A 24,816-nucleotide genomic window follows, 5' to 3' on the forward strand; every position below is an offset into this window, starting at 1 on the left:
TAGATGTATTACCGAGCTGGCCGATATTTCAGGCCAATAACTCATTCGGCTCTTCGTAGCCTTATTCTATCACAGCCGACACTACCCCGTCGTGCTCTAACTCAAAATTGTCTCGACCTTCTCCGGCGAGCCATTAACTCATGTACCGCAAGCTGCGTGGTGTGATAACGACGCCACGTCCTTGCCTGGCCCTTGTGCCTCTTAACGGTGTTACCGGTTACGGGCACCCTCCTTACTAACAGTAAGAAGTATCAGTTAGGGTCATTGCATCAGCTGATAGGGTGGGGTTTAGTGGGTAGCCCAGAGGCAGCCTCCACATAACCAGTCCAACTCGCTTATTCTTGCGGGTCTTCCCGACCAGGTTTTATATAACTATAGGTTATAAAACGGCAAAAGTTTTTTAACGCTTTGCTTGTTTTAATACATTTCAAATCGCTGCTTATTACTACTCTGACTGAAAATGTCGAGGAGGCCAGACAGAAGAGATTACATCTCCAGTCATTTACTAGAATAGGAACGAGATAATGGAGGCCACCCCTTGCCAGTAAAATTCGTTAGAGAGGTAAGCAATTTTAATGCTAAATATAAAGTTGCTGCGGTTTTTATTGAAAATATTTTTAGCGTTTTGCAGTTGAATTGAATGTTACTATAGTCAATTAGTACCCAAGACAAGGTGATGAGAGTAGAAACAACTAAAGTGACTATATAATTAAAATAGTATAACTGTAGAAAACCATATGTAATGTATGAAAAAATTTGCATATGTGCATAGATATGTGTATAATTGTTGTTCAGAATATACATGAGCATTTGGTTAAAATGTATTTTTATTTAATTAATTCATTGTTACTAGTCGTTTCCGTCTAACCTACAATTTGCCTTTATGATAACTTAAAACTAGGTATATAACTAGAAGGACCCACTGGCTCAATCTCAGTGTCTGGTGAAATAATGTTTATACATGTCACTGCTGTATTTTTTAATATATGCACCTCACTACACAACACTACACAACATCAGATGGTTTGATTCTTTGAGTTTGTGTCCTGTTCTGGTGGTACCCAATAATTGTAATATTTCAATATTCGGGTGAGAATGGAGTTTTTACTCATGCCCCCTTGCAATTCTCTTTATTTTTTGACTGACTGTGGGTATCTGAAGGTCTCGATGTAGGTAATCAGTCCTATGGTATTTGGGTGCACCCACAATACCTCTCAGGACTTGAAAAATTTGTATTTTATTTATCTTACTCTGCAGAACATCCCCGTAATTGAACTCCATATGTCCATATAGGTTTCAATATTTGCTTATATAATAGCAATTTGTACTGACAATTGTGATTTCCAATTCCAATTAGCCAGTACATTTTCCTATATCTCAGTTCAAGTTCTTTTCTTTTCTTCTTTATATGTTCCTTCCAGCGAAGTTTTGAATCGAGATTCATTCCGAGATATTTAGCGTTGTTGCTATATGGAATGATAGTATTATTTAATGCTACTGATGCTTGTACGGTCTGTTTATAGGTAAACTGCACATGTAAGGATTTACTTTCATTAATTTTTATTTTCCAAGCTTGTGTCTAATTATTTATATTTTCACTTGCCTGTTGTAATTTTCGCAGTGCTTCTTCACTATTGTCTCCGACAGCTATAATCGCAGTATCATCAGCAAATGTAGCCATCGTGATACTTTCCATTTGTGGTATATAACAACTGTAAAATAGATAAAGCATTGGTCCCAGTACACTTCCTTGTGGTACACCTGCTTTAGCTTCTTTTATTTTAGAGTAGGCTTGTTCTTGTTTGACTCTAAACATTCTGGTTGTAATCATACATTATTTAATAGTTCAGTGTGTTGCTTTGGTAGTATTTTTTATAGTTTATGAACAAGGCCTTCATGCCAAACCTTATCGAAAGCTAGTGCTGCATCTAAAAATAGGCTAAATGTATGAGGAGATATTGAATAGTAACTTTTTTGCAGATACGGCAAATTAATTAGGGAGAATCCAGTAAGCAATAAGTAATTAAATCTAGGTGTATTAAGACAGACGTACGCAGGTAGCAATAGAAAAAGCTATGGACAAATACGTTGATATCAAAATGAAATTACAACGAAACTGAAATCAATAGCACTGCACTGAAAAAAATAAGAATTAAACGTAAAAAGCCAATAAGCTCTATACAATACAAAGCAATAAGATCGATACATATTCCCTTACATCAATTAACACGAATTAATAAAGGTTATCTATTAAATATTTTACAACTTTTTGTATTTATCAAAAATATAATACGATCTATAACTGTAACAAAATTAGCAATTTCTAATTGGCAGTAATAATGTTTTAAAGCACGCTATATTTATATTTATTTAAATGTTCTTAATAATATTACAGTAAAGATTCAACGTTTTGTAATCAGTTTGTAATTGTAGAATTAGAAAGCGATCAAATATATACCGGTGTGTAGGAAGTTATGTTATGACAAGGTTTATAAATAAAATAAAGTAACCGATATTTAAAGGTACTTAATTCTTTTCTTTTAATTCTATTATGTAAATAATAATTTATATTATGTAAATAATATTTATATAACTATTATTGAGCTTTTGTACTTTAAATGTCCTTGTAAGTTAAAATTAATAAAGCACTGAATTACAGAGTCGCTTTTAAGCAACAAAAAATGTTTAATATGTTTTAATATTTCCTCCCAAAGCAAAGCCTTTGAGGAAACTGACTTTCCAACTAGCACCACCTTCCCCTAACAGCTTCTACTCGATACAATTCTATGCTATTTGAAGGCTAATTAATTTGTTTAAATTTCATTCTAGACCATTTCGTAATTTTTTCGTTCTGTGAAGCTCAATGCAAACAGAACCTACCTTGAAGCAAAAAAGTTTGATATAAAGGCACATGCCGATTTAATTGCCTTTTTCTAGCACGGATGCGTATGTGAGTTGGTTTTTTCTCATTTTTCGATTCAGATTTCCATTTAATTTAATGAGAAAAACGTATAAAGTGCTAACTCGCTTCACGAGAGTAGTAACTAATTGGAAATTTGTAACATTTATCAAACGAAGTTATATTCGAACGAATCGGTAAATTTTATACAGTTCCGTATGGATATTTACTTAAATCTTTGATAATTATATATGACCTTAGTTTTCGATGTTTTACAATATTTTCTTAAATAGTTTCAAAATTATTTTCTATGAACTTCATTGTATTTGGTGTACTTATAAGAATTATTAAAATTATTTTACCACAAAAGAAGATTGAAACGTACTATTGCAAAAGACCATAACATTTATTATTATGTCATTTAATTATTTAATGTACTCTCACTGAACTAAAACAAGTTGTATTAAATGCATATTAACGAGTTTTAACATTATGATGCTATTACCAAGTTACACTATATAGAATAGTCATACCCTTATACGTTTACTTCGGAATAGTAACGATAAGTTACGATAGTAAAATTAAGTGTTGAGAGTTAAGGAGAGAAAACAATGTTGCAAATAAAAAATAATATATATTTTCTCCCTTCGTTGCGTTAATGAATGCGCAAAGGCGAGTTTATTTATTTAAATCAATAACTTAAGAATTATATAAAGCAAAAGAAATGAAATACAAAATATATAAATTTAGTACGTTTGGTGAAGAGAATTATAAAATGACATGAAAATTACTTACTAAATCGTGTGTCCGGTTTGGCTAATTCCGATTCCCTCCTCGAACCCAACTACTGACTGTAGAACGACTGATAAGAAGTATATCGTTTGATGTGAGCTTGTTCTGTGATTGTTTCTTTGAACTGCTTGGAGATTCTGTTTTTGAGATTTGGTCACTGACTAAAATCGCTCATCTTCTTGATTTGTTGTTGACTGATTTCTATTGAATATAAGTGTTTCTTAACTCATACTTGTTTCTATTCTTAATTAATTCTTTTTCTGTTCTGACAGTTATTTTTTTGTCTGTTTCTTTCTGTTCATAATTGAAGACACGCATTCCGAACATTAAGAATACATCGCGTTTTATCGCTGAGGCTCTTCCCTCGGGTTCTTGCTGATGGTTAAGAAGGTTGTTTCAAGCAACCCTATTCTGCATTTCAAATCGCTCAAATTTTTGGTGAGGGAAATACTCTTCTAGGCAGACAAACTCCTCTAGACCTTCTCGCGTGGATAGAACACGTGCGTTACGAATTGTTAAAAATGCTCAGCTATACACGATCTCGCGCCTTCTTGAGTTTTATGGTTAGAGCAGTAGTAAGTGGTTCTCCACCAGGTGTAACTTCTTACACCCTTTGTTTACCCTAGTACCTGCATCTCCATTATACAGAGCAGTCAAAAATGAGCCAATTCGACATCATTTTTATAACTAACCATATGCTTTCTAGGTGCTCTGCCTTTCCTACTATGACCTAGCCTTAAACAATCGATGCAATACGATACTTCACGATGTCTCAAGTCATAATTCTTTTTCCATGTCACAAATATTATAAGAGAGCTAAGTTCTCTAATAAATTAGAGCCCTAAACTGTATAAAAAGACATTAAATATAGATAAATAACATAGATAAATATAATTGCGTCGCAGCAATAAATTTATATTGTTTTTAGTTAATATATTTATCTCCCTAAATTTAGTAATCAGCGCAATCCTGTTCCCTTTATTTGAATATATAAACATATATATATGTATATCAAAATGTGAACAAATTAGTATATGGCAAAAAAATGCCAGTAATTTAAAATAACTAAAAATACTATTTACTTTTATATAACAAAAGTAATCTAGTATACAATCTGGCCTTGAAGCCATAATTTGTTAGAACACTATTGCTCGTTTTTAGTTTTTCTCAATATACACAATTCGATGTTCTATTAAGTTGTTTATTTAGTAGCTCAAGTGTTGTAATTTTTTTTTAAATTAATTATATCCTGTGGACGTTTTATTCACTAAAATTATAAAAACTTTATAACACTTTACTTATACTACAAAATAAAAGTGCAGAAAATATAGGAAGAGATAGGAATATATATAGCCAACAGAAAATCCCTTCAAATTATAAAAATAGTTAATCGCCTAAGATAAATGTCATCAATTTGACAAATTCACTGTTCCTCAATCAATAAGCATATGATGATTAAGCGGGATTATTTATTTTTTATTATTTATTTTATACATGCGCCCGAAAGACACTCAAACCTGAATTTGAATTGAATTTTCTATTACGGCTTGGCGATATAGTGAAATTGATATCCTACTTGGGAACTTTATATCAAAATAATCCTTTATTAGTAGTTACTCAGCTATAATTTGATTATATGTAATAATGTGGTATTGGTCATATAAGTCATATTACCATATAGATATATTAACAACTTTTACATTATTTAATTATTTTTTGTACATAATAATAACGAGCTTGGTTTCTCTAAAGGAGTTTTAACTTGATATCTGGCTATAATTGACAAAGAATTAACCTTAAGAAAGATTCTTATGAAGATATGCCATTATAATTGACTTCTAACCATATATCAAAATAATCCTTTATTAGTAGTTACTCAGCTATAATTTGATTATATGTAATAATGTGGTATTGGTCATATAAGTCATATTACCATATAGATATATTAACAACTTTTACATTATTTAATTATTTTCTGTACATAATAATAACGAGCTTGGTTTCTCTAAAGGAGTTTTAACTTGATATCTGGCTATAATTGACAAAGAATTAACCTTAAGAAAGATTCTTCTGAAGATATGCCATTATGACTTCTAACCATATATCAAAATAATCCTTTATTAGTAGTTACTCAGCTATAATTTGATTATATGTAATAATGTGGTATTGTTTTTTAAAGTTTTGAGTTTAAACTTGATATCTGGCTATAATTGACAAAGAATTAACCTTAAGAAAGATTATTCTGAAGATATGCCATTATAATTGACTTTCTAACCATTTTATTATTTTCTTACTTTCTACGATTGTTATAATGTTTATCAGATTGCATTATTTTGTATTGGTTTTTAGCTTTTTCATAAATGTTTCCAATTTAAGTATAATTTCAGAACTCTCCTAATATATCGAACACTGCAAAATCGAATGATATTAAATAATTTTTATATTTTACCTCACTTACAAATTTCTCTAATTTAAATGTGAGCATACGTTTCCAGGTTGACAATTTGAAAATGTTAAAAAAGCTTTAAGGAAAATGTTTAAATGTTTAATTGATTCTCATTTAGTTGCTTTGATATTTTTTGATAAATGTGCCAACATTGGAACGTTCATTTTCCGCACCAATAAAGTCACACTAACGCTTTGTTTTAGTGAATTTCGAATCGCTGCAGTTTCTTTGGAAAATATTTTAGCATGTTGCGGCTGCACTGAATATTAGTACGGACACAGTAACGAAAATAAATAAAAATATAACCTTAAATTCACCAAAATAAAACCTTCTTTATGCGAAACGCGTGACGAATCAAGATCAGCTGTATGTGTATGTATTAGCTGTATCAGAGTTCAAATATACGAAATGTATAAAAACAGTAAGTAGTTTTTTCAATTGAAACAAAATATAATACAATTATTTTTAAAAAAATGGTTAGTCTGGAAAGTATCCATAAAAAGAATTTGAGGGATGTAGAACATCCCTTCGTACACCGTTGGGTAATAAAGGATTTAAGTGATGCAAAGATAACCAGCGAAGGGGTTTAATGAAACTTCCAGACATTACTTTTAAAAGAATACAATTTTTATAAACATATAACAAAATAAAGGAAAATTATTATATCAATTTTTATAATTAGATGAGACATGGATATATCAGAATGGTATATTGGGTCTCAAAATGATAATAAATATAGTGTAACGACAACAAAAGTTGTTGGAAAAAGGTAAACTTTGCTGTAAAACATATAGTTCTTAATGCTGGAAACAAGAATTGTTTTATTCCTGGTGCTGAATTAGTGTTTTTATCCAAGTCCGAGGGTGACTACCATGGAGAAATCAACCATAACATGTGTTTGCTTGTGTTCGGTTAAGACAGTAACTATTGAATGGCTTAAAGTACGTAAAATAAGTTTTGAACTATTTCAAATTGTTACTTGATAAATATAAATGAAATATTTAATTGCATTCTATGTAATTTACATTTTTAGAAATAAGCCTGAGAAAAGATATGTGTTGGATCCGATTGCTGAACATTATGGCCACAAAGTATTATGCCTTCCTCCCTATAACTACATATTTAATCCAATTGAGTTGATACTATTAATACCCCATATTGTAAAGAATTATTACAATAGACATTCAGGTCGAGGAGGATATTCCAGAAATGTCTGGATTTATGGAAAGAAGCATTGTCGACAATAACAGCTTCTATTTGGATGAGCTCGATTAAATACATTGAAGAAGATATTGACAAACGGTGGAATCATCAGCGAGATTTTGATGGATTGGAAATAAACAGCTTAGTTAATTACTTGAGTAGTGATACTGAAAGTGACAGTGATTGAATAAAACTTTAGGAATGTTGGTTTATAATTCAATGCTGACAAGTACCAAGACAGGGTGATGAAAGAGGAAACAACTAAAGGTCAGTATATAATTAATATACTTTGGCTGTGTGAAACTGTATTATAGAGTGTGAAAGTTTTATGTGCATGTGTGTTATTGTTCAGAATATACATGAATGCTTGGTTCAAATGTATGAGGAGAGAAATAATACTAACTGTTTTGCAGATATGGCAAATACATTAAGGAGAACACAGTGATTAAATCTAGTTTTATCAAGAAATATGTATACAGCTAGTAATGGAACAAACTAAGGAGAAATAAAGTAATACCAAAATGACTTTGCAAGGAAACATTGCATCGAAGGAAACAAAAACTAAGCATAAAAGGTAAATATGCTCTCTAATGAATGTAAAATACATTACTCAGATATACAATTGTTAATTAGGTGGATTAGGCCTTCGGCCATCTATACTAGCGTGGAAAATAATTCAATGTAAATATAATAAAAGAACTCTAGCCTAGAAATTATTGTGGCTGTATAATTAATTGTAATTTTAAATTCCTCGATAATATATGCATTAAATGTAGTAAAAAATGTACTGTTAAAATAAATGATATTCGATAACATTTTTGTTTAATTATTTTATTTAGATTAGAATTTTGTTATATGTCAAAGTTAAAATATACGAAAAATCAGAGTTGAAGCGCAAACATTGCGTCATTGATCCAGATCACCTGGGTTCTCTGCTGTTTTGAATATACTATACATTTTAATAAATAGCGCTTTTATTTGGTGTTCTCGAAAATATAATCTAATTAAGGGGAAACACCAAAGAATAATTTACTTAAAGTAAATATGGCGTCTGAAAAAATAAATGTATTGTATTTTGTAATATATATGGACTGTCAAGTTATTATATTTTTCAATGTTAACAATGTTTCACCGATTTTTCACTACTTCAAATTGTCAATTGTTCTAATCAACGATATATGGCCTAATTCATCAACACTTTTGCTCTCATGAGAACCTAAAAAAATCGAATCTATTCATGGATAGCTTAAAGGAACAACTAAATAAAACACGATTTATATGCTATTCCATAAAAAGGATAAAGTAATCGACAAAGATGAATAACATTTCAATCCATAAATTTATAATCAGTTTTTTTTCCAATTCCACAAAAAAAAACGGTGAAAACAAAACAGCACATAAATTATGTTTACCTAACCAAAGTTCTGTTAACAAACCTTTAGGTTTTATTAGGCTAATAAATAATGATGAAGTGGTGCTCGAAAAATTTCCACCAGATATTTTATCCAAACTTCATATATGTCACTGTTAGTTAGTTTCCATCTGTAATACAGTTATTTATGTCAAATATTTATTTCTTTAGTTGTAATTGCTGAACTCGAGAGAAACATAGTTGATATGTATTTTATTTATTTTTATTTACTTATTTTTCAATGTTGAAATATATAGATATCTATATTTATTAATTAACACTGCAATTAATTCAAGATATTAGGATATACTTTAGTCAATTCGGTAGTGATATTTTAATTTAATAAATTGTTCTACTAGTACTTGCTATTAAGTTATTTCCCTTGGAAACAAGCTATACATTTTGTTCAAAAGTAATATTATTGATTTTTATAAAAAAATATTTGACCGAAATTTTCTGTGAATTGTAAAGTAATTAATTAAAAAAATATAAAAGAAATATGTTTTCCAAAAACTGCTGGTGCCTCTCATAAATTACATATTAGATCGAAAATTTAAGAAATGCATGTAGACATTTATTGTAACTATAATTTCGAAAGTAACTGTAACTGTAAAGTAATTTAATATTTAGTTTTTATAATTTCTACCTGAAATTCTTGAAATAAACGCAACACTTTTTTCAAATTTCTAGACTCGACCTTCCCCTTAATGTTTATTAAGATATTAATAGAGGGTAACTAAATAAAATTCTCAATAGATATTGAATAACTTTGAGTTTTGAACATTTACAGATATCTCAGTTAAATATTGAGACATATAAATATAACCCCATAGAACGATTAGTTTCTTCATGTCATATTCACATCATATAGCTTAGATTAAAATTATTTCGAGGTAATACCACAATATGAAAACATATGTGGTAGAAACTCAGAGAGTACTCTCAAATGTTAATGGAGGGGTAATTGTAAGAAGAAGAAAGTTAATGGTTTAAACGCTAGTAATGCACGAAGATCTAAGTAATTTTACGATGAATACGAATATGAGACTAAAACTGTATAAAAAGCTCAAACAAATAGAAACTGTCTTGGGAGATGGTTATATATTGAAATAAAAACGATGACTATAAGAGAAAGTACTGACCCACATCTGTAAATCATAAATGCACTATATATAATAATATAATACATAATGAGTTTTATACAGTAGAGATTAATAGTATAATATATCCAAATATGTATCAGAACAGGTGAAGATTTTATATATAATATTATATACCATCATTATTAAACCCTTTCCAAGATTTAATTATAATTGACTCTTTTGACGTAAGTTCAAGAGAAATATTTATTATAATATTATGAATTAGAAACAATTATCACTATTTTTCAATAAATAGCATTTATAGAACTTTTTGTGTATGTATATAATGGAAAACAACCATAGAAAAAATAGAAATTTGATGGTATAGGCTACCTTGGGGAAATGTTTTGCTTAGTTCAATAAACGGCAGCGCTGCGATCGCAAATTGTGATTGGCTAGTTTAAATTGCTGGAACCGCCACTAAAATGGAACGTGATTGGTTGGACAAATTGTACGAAGCAATCATTTTCTATTGGCATCCATTTTTAAGTTTGTTGTTTTTCTGTGATTTGTTGTTTGAAATTTTTGGTGTCTGTTTAGGTCAAGAAATCTTCGTTTTACGTTGTGTATATTTTCTGTTTTACATTAATTGTTATGGAGTAATAAAAGTACCTGGGTGAAAATTTACTACCGAAATTAGACATCGGTTCTCAAAGAACGAACTCGCTCTTTTCCAAAAATGGGTTGATCAAGTAAATAGTAGTAAATTATCTGGATAAACCACAATGCAAATATATCAACGTCATCGTGTCTTTTTAGTTTGTAATTTTAGTGAAGGATTTAGAATTATCCTTCCTTCATGAACAGGTACTAGAGCAAATGAATATCCAACATTGTTTTTATCAGGTACATATAAAATTATCTATCTACTACATGTCTGTTTATATATTGTTTGTTTATAGAAAATCAAAACCTACTTATAAATATGATAGTGGTAATAATAAGAATATTAATTCAATTAATCTACCAAGTTGTTCGTCAATGCGATGTCTCCATATAAAGAAGTCTTGCAAGAAGGTTATAATTAAGATAACTGGATTATTAGTACTAATTAATACTATTTTTAATTGTAAAATATCCTTCAAATATTTGTAATACTTATGTAACACTTTAACTTTTTAGAACAACAATCTGTGTTCAATAATTTTAGAGTATAGCTATTGTATATTTAAATAGTGCCAAATTTGGTTGCCTTGTTAAGAAAATATTTGTTACGGTGCCATCAATTAAAAATTTAATTGCTACTTTTGGGGGATTTATTTCCTTAAAGAAATCTATTTTGTCTAAATTTACAAATAACTACATTTGTTTAAGGAATCTTAACCAAGATTACTTAGATATTTTTTTGGATCTATCAGGAGTCATGGCGGTAGAAACATATATCCTTCACCTAGTATGTTACATAAATCTCTTAAAGCGCTCATCACTTAAAAAAGACAATTCCAAAATAATAAGAAATTGAAATTATTAAACCCCCAGAAGCATATCTTACAAGCATTGTAAAAGAAAAAATTCAATATTTTCACTAGATTTTGCTGCTTTGATACCTAGATTTTGCCATAAACATATGTTATTTTGAGGGATATCTTAAAAGAAAACACATACATTTTAAGTGTCTCAACCGTCCAATCCATAATTATTTTCAAGACCAAATTTTGAAAGATATAATGAGGTGTGATTGTATCTTTTGTTTAATCAGGTTAATGCAATATTAATAAAGAAGGATTTAAAGTTTACCTCAATATATCAAAACAAGATAAAACTCTAATAGATCCCATAAAATTCATGGCACGAGAAAGCGACAAGGTGTTATAGAAGAATATTTTAATTTTGCCTAGAATGGAGTTCTTAATTATTTTTTTGTTACACTTATATAGTTTTTTTTCTTTTTGTTTATATATATTTATATTATTTACAATTATTTATATTTGAATAGGATTTTATTTTAAGAAATTAATTTTAAAAATTTAATTTGATTTTCATTTAAATACTGTTGGCCAATAAATGTGACGTCATAAAGTAATCAGGGGAATTGGCAGAGCAATCAAAGCAAAGTATTCTCCTTATAGTTTTCTACATAATCGTTTTAAACTAACCAATCAAATTCACATTGTCAGCGCCACCAATGATTGGACTAAGCGAAACATTGCCCCACCACTTACCATCGGAGTTACAATCCCCTGAACACAACCTTTGAAACAGCCAAATAATTAATGCTTTTACTATCAAAAATCATTTACAGTATAGAATCTAAGTTTTCAAAAAAAAATTAACTTTAATTAATTCAAATATAAAATAACAATACAATTCTTAATACAAATATGTTATTTGTTTCAAGTTGAAAGTATATGCCAAATAAATTTCAAGAAGCTCTTTATGCTCACTTAAATTTGAACAAAACTATTCAAACCACAAATAAAGTTAGTTAAATGTTTATAAATCGTTCATTACGTTGCTCATTAAAATCATGTTTGAGTTAGAAACAAAAGAGGAAGAACGTTAGCGTAAAGTTTTTAATGCCCGTGGTAATTCTGCATTTAAAAGTCTATTGCGTGGCGAACGGCCAAAACGCAAAAAGGAGGCTTTTTTCCTTTATAACGGTTGAAAACGGTGCCAATTCAGATAATAATTAAATGAAAAACGTTAACTATACACTGCGTGCCTTTATTTTATAACCGAGTGATTTTAAACATTCATCAAGAGAATATAAAATGTTAATAAAACGAGCTCTATGTAAAATAGTTTAAATTTTTACGAATATAACGTTAAAAGTATATCGTATTATGTTAAATTATGTTAACATTTTAATATTTATATAATTGTTAATGACATAGGATAAGAAGAGACTTAGGAATTTACATTAAAACGATAAAATAATTAATTTTCCTAATAGAATATTTTTATATAGATATTGCAAATTTGTTTCGTTATAATTTAGCATTTCCTTATTATGAATTAGGGATTATTTGGAATATGTCTACTGCTTATCCAAACTCTAGTCTTCGGCATTAATCCTGCCGACTAACCAGTGATTACTTTAGAGAAACCATCCTAGAAACCAGCCTGGTTACTGGGGTGTCTAGGATGACTTTCCTTGTCGGGTTTTGCATTCTTGCCTTAGGGATAATTACAATCAAAATATGTATTTATTGTGAGTTTTTATTAGTATTTTGTATATAGTAACTAAAACAATGGGTGTGTAATAGTTCCTATCCTAAACACAATGTAATTATTCTAGAAATAGACAATTGAAAATGCAATGGATTGGCTCGACTTTATTGTCCTTGACTACTATGGTATAAATATTATGGTCAATGGATGCCAAGCACAATAACAAAAAAAATAATATTAGGATGCATTCAGCATATAATGTCAGAAATAATACGCCATGACAGTCGAACTCTTATAATGTTATTCATAACGAACGTCTACCTAAAATTATGTCAAATACGAGAAAGAATTTTTTTTATGATTAAATGCAACATTTTATATATGCTCATAAGACTAATGAGTAAAATTATTTTAGACACAGAGTATGTCACGTTATTATGCATTTTTCACATTAATGATTTCAAATATAATAACATATTTTGAAATAAGTAAATCTTTGATACATTTTCTTTTAAATATAGCCTGAGATACAGATAAATACTAAAATAAATACATGAAATCCGGCATTTTTAAAGCCTGAATAGAATCATTAATTTGATAGTCATTTCATTATCAAACAAACAGAGATAGATACCATATTGCGATGATGCACTGCCTCAGTATTGTCCTGTAGGTTTTCCAACAGGGTTAATATATTTCATCAGAGACGTAATTAAACTGGAGGCGTCAACAATGGTATAAACATTATGTTTTAATATATTTTGACAACGTATTCACGATAATACTCCAGTGGCTATTTGCAAGATCTGAATATAACTAAATTAATCTATAAAAATATATTTTGATTAACCATAAAAATGTTATATCATGCAAATGCTCTGGCCCTGTCTATATCGGCCATATGCAAGAGTCATCTGCTCTAAGACTGGCTGAATGGTAAACAAGAGAGAGTTGAACAGTTGCTAGCTATTAATCATTGAACTACTGTCTTCCAACGAATCACTAAAAATATGGATCAATAGCGTCAAATAGTAGTTGCTATATGGTACAATAGTAAACACTGGGTATAAAATAAGCATATTATTGTTTCATAAACCGATTATTATGAATATTATAAACCGATCTCTTCCCACATAGATATTCCAACAAACTGCTCACAAGTTGAATATTCAGAATGTATGGCTTTAATTTGTTTGATACCCTTTCTTGCATTTTCCTAGATATGATTTTGTGAAACCCAAAATTCAATAGTTTTTTAATGGCGCTACTTTAAAGATAAAAATATGTAATTCGAATATGTAATTAATGATTCTTCAAAATATCTTTGAGTTGTTTAAAAATAAAATGATCAATTTTCTGTGGCTAAGATATACATTAAATTATATTACAGCAAATTATTCATTACACCGAAATTATTATTTACGAATAAAAATCAAAAGGTTACAACCGGTATTAAAATTAGATTTGACGAGAACGAGACGAAAATTGAAACGAGATTTGAAATTGAAAATTTGAAAAAGATTCATAAACATTTTCTTAAAATTAGTACTAAGCACGAATCAACATAAAATGTTGAATTTTATATTTTATTAACATTCAAGTATGTGACAAATGAGTAAATTAAAAACTGTTAGTTGATAACGTGTAACATTTGATTTTATAAATGAGGTAGGTAGGGTAGATAGTTCTTTATTTTTAAAAATAATATTTATGTTTTACAAATATTAACATTTTTCATTTAATTTAACTAATCCATGCACAATATTCTTAGTTAACATACATACTCCCAGCATTCACAAATACATCCCATAGTTTTCCCATACGTGTGCATGCAACATATGGAAAAACATGGATTTTCAAAATCTAAACCGCAAATGGACTTTGTTTAGTTTGAAGACTTATTTATAGACATAGCGAAAGCTAAACGAATCGAAAACTAAGCCTCCTGAAGGGTATCGTAGATTCTGACGTTGTCATTGTAATATGTTGCAACAAGACCACTTCTTTAAAATTTCGAAGTGGTTACTTCAAGGATATTTACAGTAATCTTTTTGATGGCCGAACATGTACCATTGTATAATAGATATATTCAAATTAGGCAGAAGAATAATAGATGAACCAATCTTCAATCGAAGATTATAGGCTGCTAGTCCGAATATATATTTAGTGAATATATTCAGTTTAATACTATTTGTCGTATAATAAACAAATAATCTGCAATAAAAAATATTGCGACTATACAGTGAGATATATTTATTTAAACCCGTCAGCTTCTTGGGCTATTTAGGGTGAATTACAGTACATTATATGAACATTAACAGCTTGAAATACTACACAGTAGATTATAAACAGTAGAATATATACAATAAAATTTTTCAATTACATAATAATAAATGTATGTTACAAGTATTGAAGTAGGTCTATGGTCTCTAGATAGTCAATCAGCAGAGTCAATTGCTCAGGTTGGACCAATTGTTCCAGTGTTGTCGGCATCTCAAGTTGTCTCCTCAAATATATGATGATTTTGGCAGTCCAGTAGGATGTGTCTGAAGCTAAGTTCAATCTGGCACAAATCACATAAGGGCGGGCTCTATCCCTTCAACAAATATTCATGTGTCAGATTACAGTGCCCCATTCGCAGTCGTGCAAGGACGCTTGACTTGCGTCTACTGATGTTAATATGGTCTATAGATTGATAAAAGATCCTCTTGACTTCCCATAATTTACTGTTTTTTATGAGAAGGTGCCATTCTAATTGGGTCAATTACCTATTTAGGCCCTTCATATAGACTTTGGCATCTTTTTTGCTAAACAGTTCGTTTAACTTGATCGACTCCTCTTTCCTACTTGCCAGATGGTTGGCTCTTTTATTTTCAGATATTCCTTTATGGGAAGGGACCCAGAGGTATGTTATTCTTACACCCCTAAATTGTAACTTTGTCTGTATCTCTCTGATGTATGGAACTAGAGGGTGGACTGTTCTTGCCGATCTTAAACTCTCTACGGAACTCATAGAATCCGATACTACTAGTATGGATTCGCTAATATGTGATTCTTCTAAGGCAAATGGGGCCATATATATAGCCAGCAGCTCCGCGGTAAAAATGCTAGTCAATGATGGAAGCCAAAAGTGTCTCCCGAGTAGACTAGACATATAAGCAGCAGCCACAAAGTTCATACGTTTTGGACCATCCGTGTAGATGATAAAATGATTTAAATAGTTCTCTTCGATTATCTGTTTAAAGAAGCTTTTTATTGTAGAAGAACTATTTGTTTCCTTATTCAGCACCTTCATAGAGAGATCTATGTGTATTCTTGAGAACTGCCATGGTGGTATATTAGTGATTCTACATTTTGCATCACGGATCACAATCGTTAATCGTTTACATATCCTCTGGAAGATTAATGAGGGGCTTAAGTGCCTCTTCTTAATATTGGTCCAGTTTGTCTTAGGTAGGAAAAAGGTATTGAACTGGTCCAACTCTGGGCGGAATTTGAGGGAGCTTGGATGGTTTAGTAGCAGGAGCTCACACTGTGACTCGAGTGATGAAATCTCTGCCTCGCACTGCAAACTTTCAAACGGACTAGTGCGGAATGCTCCCAATATGATTCTAATAGCGGCATTTTGTATGGGATACATATGGATATACATACGTGTCATCCTTGTGCATGGGCCATGCTAATCTTCTCTGTATCGTTCCAATTTTAGTATATGTACCGCCAAAGCGAGTACGCACTGAGATATAAACAATCCTCTATCAAGGATATCTCAAGTGGAATCACACTGCACTGCGAAATTTTCATACATAAACATGTACACAACAATTCAGCATTGTCAGTCTTAAAATAACAACCAATTGAAAAAAAACTACACATTTTACGCACAAACTAATACATGGTGTAATGAAGCTAACACATTTTCAACGAACTAACAATATTTATCTGTTCGAAAAGAGATATAGTATTATAAATGTTGTTAGCATATATTAACAATAGCCCTCCACTAAAAATTAATTGATATTTAATCATCAATGTATTACCTATCAATATTATAGTTTTGATTATAAATATTTTACTATAAAACTTTCTATTAAACTTATGTTTTATTTATATTTGTATTGTAAAAGTTTATTTAGAACTAAAGTCCGTATTTCAAAACTAAAATACAACATCCTTAGTAAAAAATTAATTATTCTTGTTGAGTTATAATCATGCTAACACGAAACTGAAAAAAGTTTTCAGGGGTTGACTTTTATCGAGGAAACATGCTAGCTTTAACCCTCATGCAAAAAGTTTGAAATACACCTATAATACTTTAATTACATAATCATGTGTGCCGACAGCTTATCTGTTATTACTTCGTACCTAATAATATGAAATTTATATTATTTTAGTTATCAATATCATATCAATTATAATTAATATTTAAGTAAGTATAAACTATGTATAAGTTTTATCATCTTGGCATATACCAATTTCTACACCTAAATCCTTTCAATTATCTAAAAGGTCTGATAAACCAACTTCTCCAACACATGAACGACTTATGACAAATCATATTATCACTAGACTGTTGTGTCTGGGTGGACACATTCAAGAATACAAACACTGTCATCAACAGTTTCAATTTCACAAAGGATCGACATTTTTGTTAGTAGTCAAATATTTATAGGTACATATGGAAATTTATTTTGCCTTGTTGTTATGTTGTTAAAAAATGTTGAATATTGATTAAAAATACCAGCCAAAATTATCAAACCGCGACCAGAATATATAATGTATTCAACATTGTTGAACATTTTAGTTAGATTTAAATTTCATACAAATGTAGGTAAATATATATATATATATATATATATATATATATATATATATATATATATATATATATATATATATATCAATATATGTTCAACAATGTTGAATACATTATATATTCATTTGCTGTTGCTTGTGTTGAACACATAATGTATATATATATATATATATATATATATATATAATGGGTTTTTGTTGATGTTGCTTCGGGTTCGGGATAATTTTTGCGGGCAACAGAGACCCTAGGTAGAGTTTTAATCAATTGATTTCCCTGGTGTAAGGTACTGAAGGAGAACATCACACTGAGCATATTCGTGAAACTTTTTTGGATTGGAACACTTGGAGTAGTGCAAGTTGTCTCTCGGAGACGTATGTATCACACCTGTGCTCCATAAAGGCAGACTGCAAGACCAGCCTTTTGTACAGATTCGCTTTCTGGGGCATTGAAAGTTTGTCTTTTCTGCAAAGGGAATTTGGACTGGCCATTGGAACCTGCGGTCGAATTAGAGACCAAGTTATGATACTTTCTGCTGTCAAGGGATAGGAACTTTTTTTATTTTGGAGTAGATATGCACGGAATTCCTTCCGATAATGGAACAGAATAGCATGAGTTTTACTCGACTTAATCTGCAGTCGCCAGAACTTGTATCACATAATCGTCTGATTGCGTTGGGCCTAAATATGTTACGACATACGGCTGTTATAGCATCGGGACCATATCCGGTAGCGAAAAAATCAATGTCGTCTATCAAGTTGAACAGGGCTATTGGAGAATCTTGTGGGACTCCTGTGGAGACTTGCTTCCTAGAGGAGGCTGCATCGCTGATCTTTACTTGAAAGGATCTATCTCCAAGTATGAATGAATTAGGGAAATTAGGTTATCCGGTAGACCTAGTCATTTGGCTTTGAAGATGGGACCATTGTGCCACACTTGGTCGGAAGCTTTGGGTACATCTGTTTTGCGACCTTTTCGAAGAGACTGGTGAATAGTAGCTGCGACGCCAACAACTCGATGAAAATTTGAGTGTTTAGCATGGAAACCATGGGAACAATTCATTGGGAATTATGTGATAAGCGTCAGTGAAGTTGTTAATAGCGTGTAGTGTCGCTTTTTGAACAAGTTTGGAGAGTGAACTAATCAGGCTGATAGGTCTTTTTGTTGAAAATAACAGCGATGTGCACGTGTTTCCATTTTTTAAAAATTCTTTTGGGAATGCTTCAACTTCCTGATAGAGTTTATGATGTTGGCAAGCTCGAAAAGTTGCTTGCTAGTGAGGTTTTCAAATGGTTTGCTGTGTTGTTATCTGAACCTGGAGCTTTTTTTGAAGATAGAGAAAAGAATTACAACTTGGTTCGAATTATTAAAGATGGCATGGACACGCCTACTCCCAAAGTATACTCCATTTGTTAATCATCTTCTCTTCTACCTAATTATCAATAAAGGTTTGTCCATATCTTAAATAAGCCAGAGACCAGGTAGCGGTCACAAAACTTGATCAAATACTGACCGACAATGTTCAGGAGAAACCAAAATACCGCCATAAAGCTAAAAAATGCAGATATTATAAAAGCGGTATTTGGGGAATTGACTATTAGAATTTTACAAACACAATTAACAATTGGCCGGCTTGGTTGGCGCTGTGAAGATTGTGATAGAACGGTCTACCTATTGTTACGACAGTCGCAGTTTCGAATTCTGCTGGGGCATGGTCGTGAATTTATATTTTTGATTTTTTAATATTTGTGATTGTCCTACTCAAGAGTGCAAAATTCGACAAGGAAAATGATCCCAGTCACGCCAGTATCCAGGCTGGGTAAGACCGGATGTCTTCTAGTATGATTTCTAAGTTGATCACTCGCCAGTCGGTAAGCTTAATGTCGTTGACCATGGTTCGGGGCCCACATTAAACTGTAGGTCCACTCCAGATAAACCCCTAGTTGGTAAAAGGAGACTTTAAAATGTATACTAAAAAAACAATTAACAATTTTATCATTTATCTCTCCGACATCTTCTAAAGATATATTTTATTATTACTACATCTAAAAACATGAGTTCTGAATGATATGAACGAAACTCACTCTCCCACTGTACTATCTGATAGCACCTGATAACACCTGATAGGTGTGATATAGGACAACTCATGAGTATTTTATAGTTGATAAATAGTTTTACGCCATATCAAATCACTAAAAGTCTAAAGAAACATTTCTCGTGATGTACATCACAAATCGCATTATTTTTGATAAGCTAGTGCTAACCGAAGGAGTCCCAAAAGGACCAAACAAATCATTGGAAACACCGCAACGGTCTAAGGCCTCGGGGTTGGAACAAACTCGAAAGTACAATTATGCTCTAACCATATTCCGCATAAATTACCTCGTATGGATTCTCTGTTTGCATTGATCCCCCATAACGCCCTCCGCGCCCTTATCTTCCTCCACCATATATCCCTCCTACCTTTTTGGACCGAGCCAGCACTAACTCTCGCCCCGCGGCTCCCCCCGCCCCCCCGCGACTCACCCATCTCCCGCTCGGCATTAAAACGGATTAATCGGAGAGAAAGGGCTGCGACCTCGGTCATGGCCGCGTTCCGGTCCCTCCAATTTTCCGTTAAATCCGATTAAGCCAGTCCGGCCCTGGATTCGGAGTCGACGGTCGCAATACCACCGGGCAATCGTGTCAAATTATGAGCGAGATAATCTCGCCAGATGGATCTGGAATATTTGCGCAGATAACGAAGGTGAATTTGTTTTTCTTTAATTTTGTTTTTCTGTTTTGATTTCGCTCTTAATCCCTCAGTAAAAATATAGTACGCGTAACTTTGTAGACTAAATTATATTGGCAAGTTATAACACCAAATTTGTGTTAATTAATAAATCTATTAGATGTACCTTTATTCTTATTTTATTATACGATCGTGACCTGCTTGTCTGCTGCTTGACCGTCAATTCCGACAAGGAAAATGATCCCAGTCACGCCAATAACCAGGCTGGGTAAGACCGGATGTCTTCTGGGATGATTTGTAAGTTGATCACTCGCCAGTCGGTAGGCTTAATGCCGAGGACTGTGGTTCGAAACCCACATTAAATAGTATGTCCAGTCCAGATAAATCCATAGTAGGTAAAAGGAGACTTTAAAATATGTAAAAAAAGAAATTGCGTCTCTAATCAGTTACTTCGAACAAGAACGAGATGATGGCTTCCTCTTACCAGTAGAATTCGTTAGAGAGGTAAGAATTTTAACTGTTAAATATTAAGTGACTGCAGATTTATGCAGTAATGAGTATTGCAGTTGCACTGAATATTAATATGGACACGGTCACTGAAATATCTATCTTTCAATATGTGTATTTATAATTGCCACTCTTGCCAAGATAATAATAAAAACAGTCTTAAAGCAACAAGAGTTGCAATGTTGGAAAAAGCTAAACGTTGAATAACAACTGATTATTAGTTACTTGGTTTTATTAGTTAAAATGTTTATTAATAATTCATTGCAGATATATTGTTCAGAACATTGAAGCAGAAATTGACGAATGATAGAACCTTGAACAAATGTCAGATAGATTGGATACTTCAATAAAACTTTCTAAATAGGGATTATGATTTCCTATACAGGGTGATGATGACAGTAAGAGTGGATAATTGTACAGAATAAACATGAGAAATTGGTTAAAATTTTGAGGAATTAAAGAGTACCTGTTTGCAGATATAGCAATTGCTTAAGGAGAATGCAATGAATAAATCTGGTTTTATCAAGAAAGATGTATACTCGTAGTAACAGTACAATCTAAGATAAAATACATTGATATCAAAGTGATTTTACAAGGAAACACTGTACCGAAGGAAACAAGAACTAACCGTAAAAGCTAAATATGCTATCTAATGAAAATAAAATATATTACTTGGATATACAATTGTTAATTAGGAGAATTAGGCCTCCGAGGGATACAACTACATAAAATCGCACCTATAACTCTAATCCATAGGTAGTATGGAAAAGTGTTCAATGTAAATATAACACAACCCTAAACTATTATTACTCTATAATTAATTGTATTTTTAAGTCCTTCGATAATGTGCATCAGATGCACAATATGATGATGCACAATGTAGAAATAAATTATATTTGATGAATTAGAATTTTGTTGCATGTCAAAGCCAAAATGAACATATACTCAAAGTTGATGCGGAAACATTGCGAGGTTTCAATATCATAAATTTAGATGACATGAGTTCGTGTTTTATTGAACGGACTTTATTGTATGTCTTTTCTTTCCGTTTTCTATTTGTATGTATAATTTCAAAGATATTTGTTGTCATTACGTCATTTTTATAACTTTTAAGGTACATACTATTTGTTTAAATGCAAAAACATAATAAAAGTGTTATTTTCCAGGATGTAAAGGTTCAAATAAATTAAACAATGATAAATTTCAGGAAGCCCCTTATGATCTCATACATCACACTTCAGATCATATCCGAATTCTTTGCATTTCAGATTGACCAATATGTTCAGTTCAGTTCAGTTACGAACTCAAATGTGAAAGATTTTGTTTTATCAGCCATTAACCTTAACCTACCGTAAAGGAAAATACGGCTACAACTTAAATATCAGTCAGCAGTTGTTTAACCTGCATTAGAATTTTCAAAAAGTGTCATAAGTAAGTACAAATATAATAATTTTTTCAAAAGATGTATATTGAGAGGTTTTTAAATAGAAAATTATAACACATGTTTCCCCGAAGATTATTTTAAAACAAACGAATCTATGTCTTTGACTTCATGTTGATAATAATCAGACACTATAACACCAAAAATACTACTACAGACTAATAAAACCAAACTTAAGGAAAATTCTCATTCAAATATTGATATTTGTCAGCAAAAGGTGATCTTCTTTAAAACGATTAATTCTGCACAACCTTCTGAGCAACGACAATGTAATGAGAAAAATAATAATTTGGAGTTGCTTGTTCTAGTAAATGACAGAAATAAATAGCATCTGTTGAGGGCAAAAATGAAAAATTTTGATTGGTTACATATAATATGGATAGTGTCCAATTAGTTATAAAATATATAAAAAAAGAAAAGGAGGCTTCGTAACAAGAATTGTAACATGTAATTCAGCAAATTTAAACATTTTATACTTAAGTTAATTTTGGAATATCATTTTTTAACTTATGGTTTTTAATTTTATAATATTTAAGGCAATAATAATGTGCAACTAGGGGATAAATTATCAGTTGTCAGATTAGACATTGTTTCGTATGTATTTTGAAACTGCTTTATACAACTTTTAACTTGTATTTAAATAAAATGTATATTTTTAACTGTACTACTCAATATTTTAATCTTTTGTTTAAATTTTCACATGTAGTAAATAAACCCGTTTGGTGTGCCCTCAGGTGGTTTAGACGAGCAAAACTGGTTACAATTTAAATATCATAGGAGATTTAATTCTACGTGTGTATACTACGGTTTAAAGTATGGTAAAACAGCCGCAGTAAACCAAATGAGAGCAAAAAGATCAGGGTCGGCAAGGAAACATCGTATCAACAGGTTTGCGTTCTGCCTACACAAATACAAAATAAACTATCGAGGAATAAGTTGGAAATCAAATTAATCAACTATGTTGTTGAAGCAAAAAATCCAAGCTTAGCGTTGGTTTTCTCTATAAAGAGTTACACAATGGCAGCCCTTCCAAGACGTTTAGGTCTTTAGATCTCTCGCCGTAGTGTCCAAATCTCTATCCAAATAGTATTACTTAAGTGAGTGTTGACTTTTGCTGCGTTAGTTCTATGTAGCATGGGTACATTATTTTTTAATGTTCGTCGGTGGTGTTTTACACAGTTTTATATATGCTGTAATTACCGCAGATACTATCGCATGTGAAACTTTAAACAATTAAATTTTCATCACAGATGCTCCCTCCAACCCAGAACCAACGCTTTACGCCTGTTTTGATGTCTAAGAGTTTATTGAAACATATAATATACTGAAATATAATCCACAAGCTCGGCACGTAAACTGAGCAATATATGTTATATTATTGATACGAGAGTAGAGTTGTCAGCATGCAACAACATGTACTACATTGCATGGTATTTATATTATTTTGTTTATGCGAGTGCGAAATGACTCATTTGAAATACGAGCCGGTGTGCGGGAAGGAGATATACTCTCCATTGATTTTCAACGGACTAACTTTATATAAATAAATAGCGACATCTACCGCCGAAGTAATAATCCGAATCGGCCAAATTGGATTTTGGTTGTCTAAAGTGGTTGTGGGAAAGAACAAGTGTTTCAATTAAGACTAAAACCCGCCTCTTCCGAACGCTTATCTTGCCAATTTTCCTATATGAGAATACAACACTGTTAGAGTCTGACATGTGTAGGCTTGGGGTCTTTCAAATACGATGCTTAAATCAAATTCTGCATACTTCGAAATCGTGTTACGAATGAAGTCGTCTGTTTAAGATGTGGCAATCACAGCATAGTTGTGAAACAAATTCAAGGACCCCAATTACAATGGGTTGGATATGTCGGTCCAATGAAATGTTATTATATATAATTAATTATAAATAGTTATATTATAAACATATGGATCAAGATAATAGAAAATTATCTGAAAATTATGAGACTGCCATTGCCTGTGGCTGAAAAAAGCTACAGCCTGTCGACAATTATGGCGGAATTTAGTGAACAATATTTAGTGAAGACATTCTCCCCAAGTTCCGACTATGGATTGATGTGATTATACAAAAAGTTTTAAAAAATATTAAGCCATTCAAAGTAATTCCACACATTTCTTGACTGATCTCATATTCACTAATGATAGAGGGATACTTGCCGGTGCAGATGTTGAGATTTCTAGCAGATGTTGAGGTCCAGTTGACAGATATGGTTTGAGAATTAACAAGGAAAAGACCAAAGAGCAAGAGCAGGAATTCAAGTACTTGGAATACGGAAACAGTAATACAGAAAAAGA

The 24,816-nt window shown here is 31.4% G+C and overlaps 1 protein-coding gene and 1 non-coding gene across 2 annotated transcripts in view; both read right to left on the reverse strand.

The window, feature by feature from the left end:
• The window catches only part of LOC143190185 (opioid-binding protein/cell adhesion molecule), a 417,428-nt gene that overhangs the window by 283,420 nt on the left and 109,192 nt on the right, over positions 1 to 24,816 (reverse strand). The gene's annotated exons all lie outside the window — the stretch shown is intronic.
• Positions 16,630 to 16,737, reverse strand: LOC143192105 (U6 spliceosomal RNA). Its single transcript, XR_013004727.1, has one exon. It is a non-coding gene; the product is annotated as a U6 spliceosomal RNA (small nuclear RNA).

Source organism: Rhynchophorus ferrugineus, unplaced genomic scaffold (genome assembly GCF_030347505.1).
Source record: "Rhynchophorus ferrugineus isolate W39M unplaced genomic scaffold, kcgeb_rfMv2 rfM2, whole genome shotgun sequence".
Classification (NCBI taxonomy): Eukaryota; Metazoa; Arthropoda; class Insecta; order Coleoptera; family Curculionidae; genus Rhynchophorus; species Rhynchophorus ferrugineus.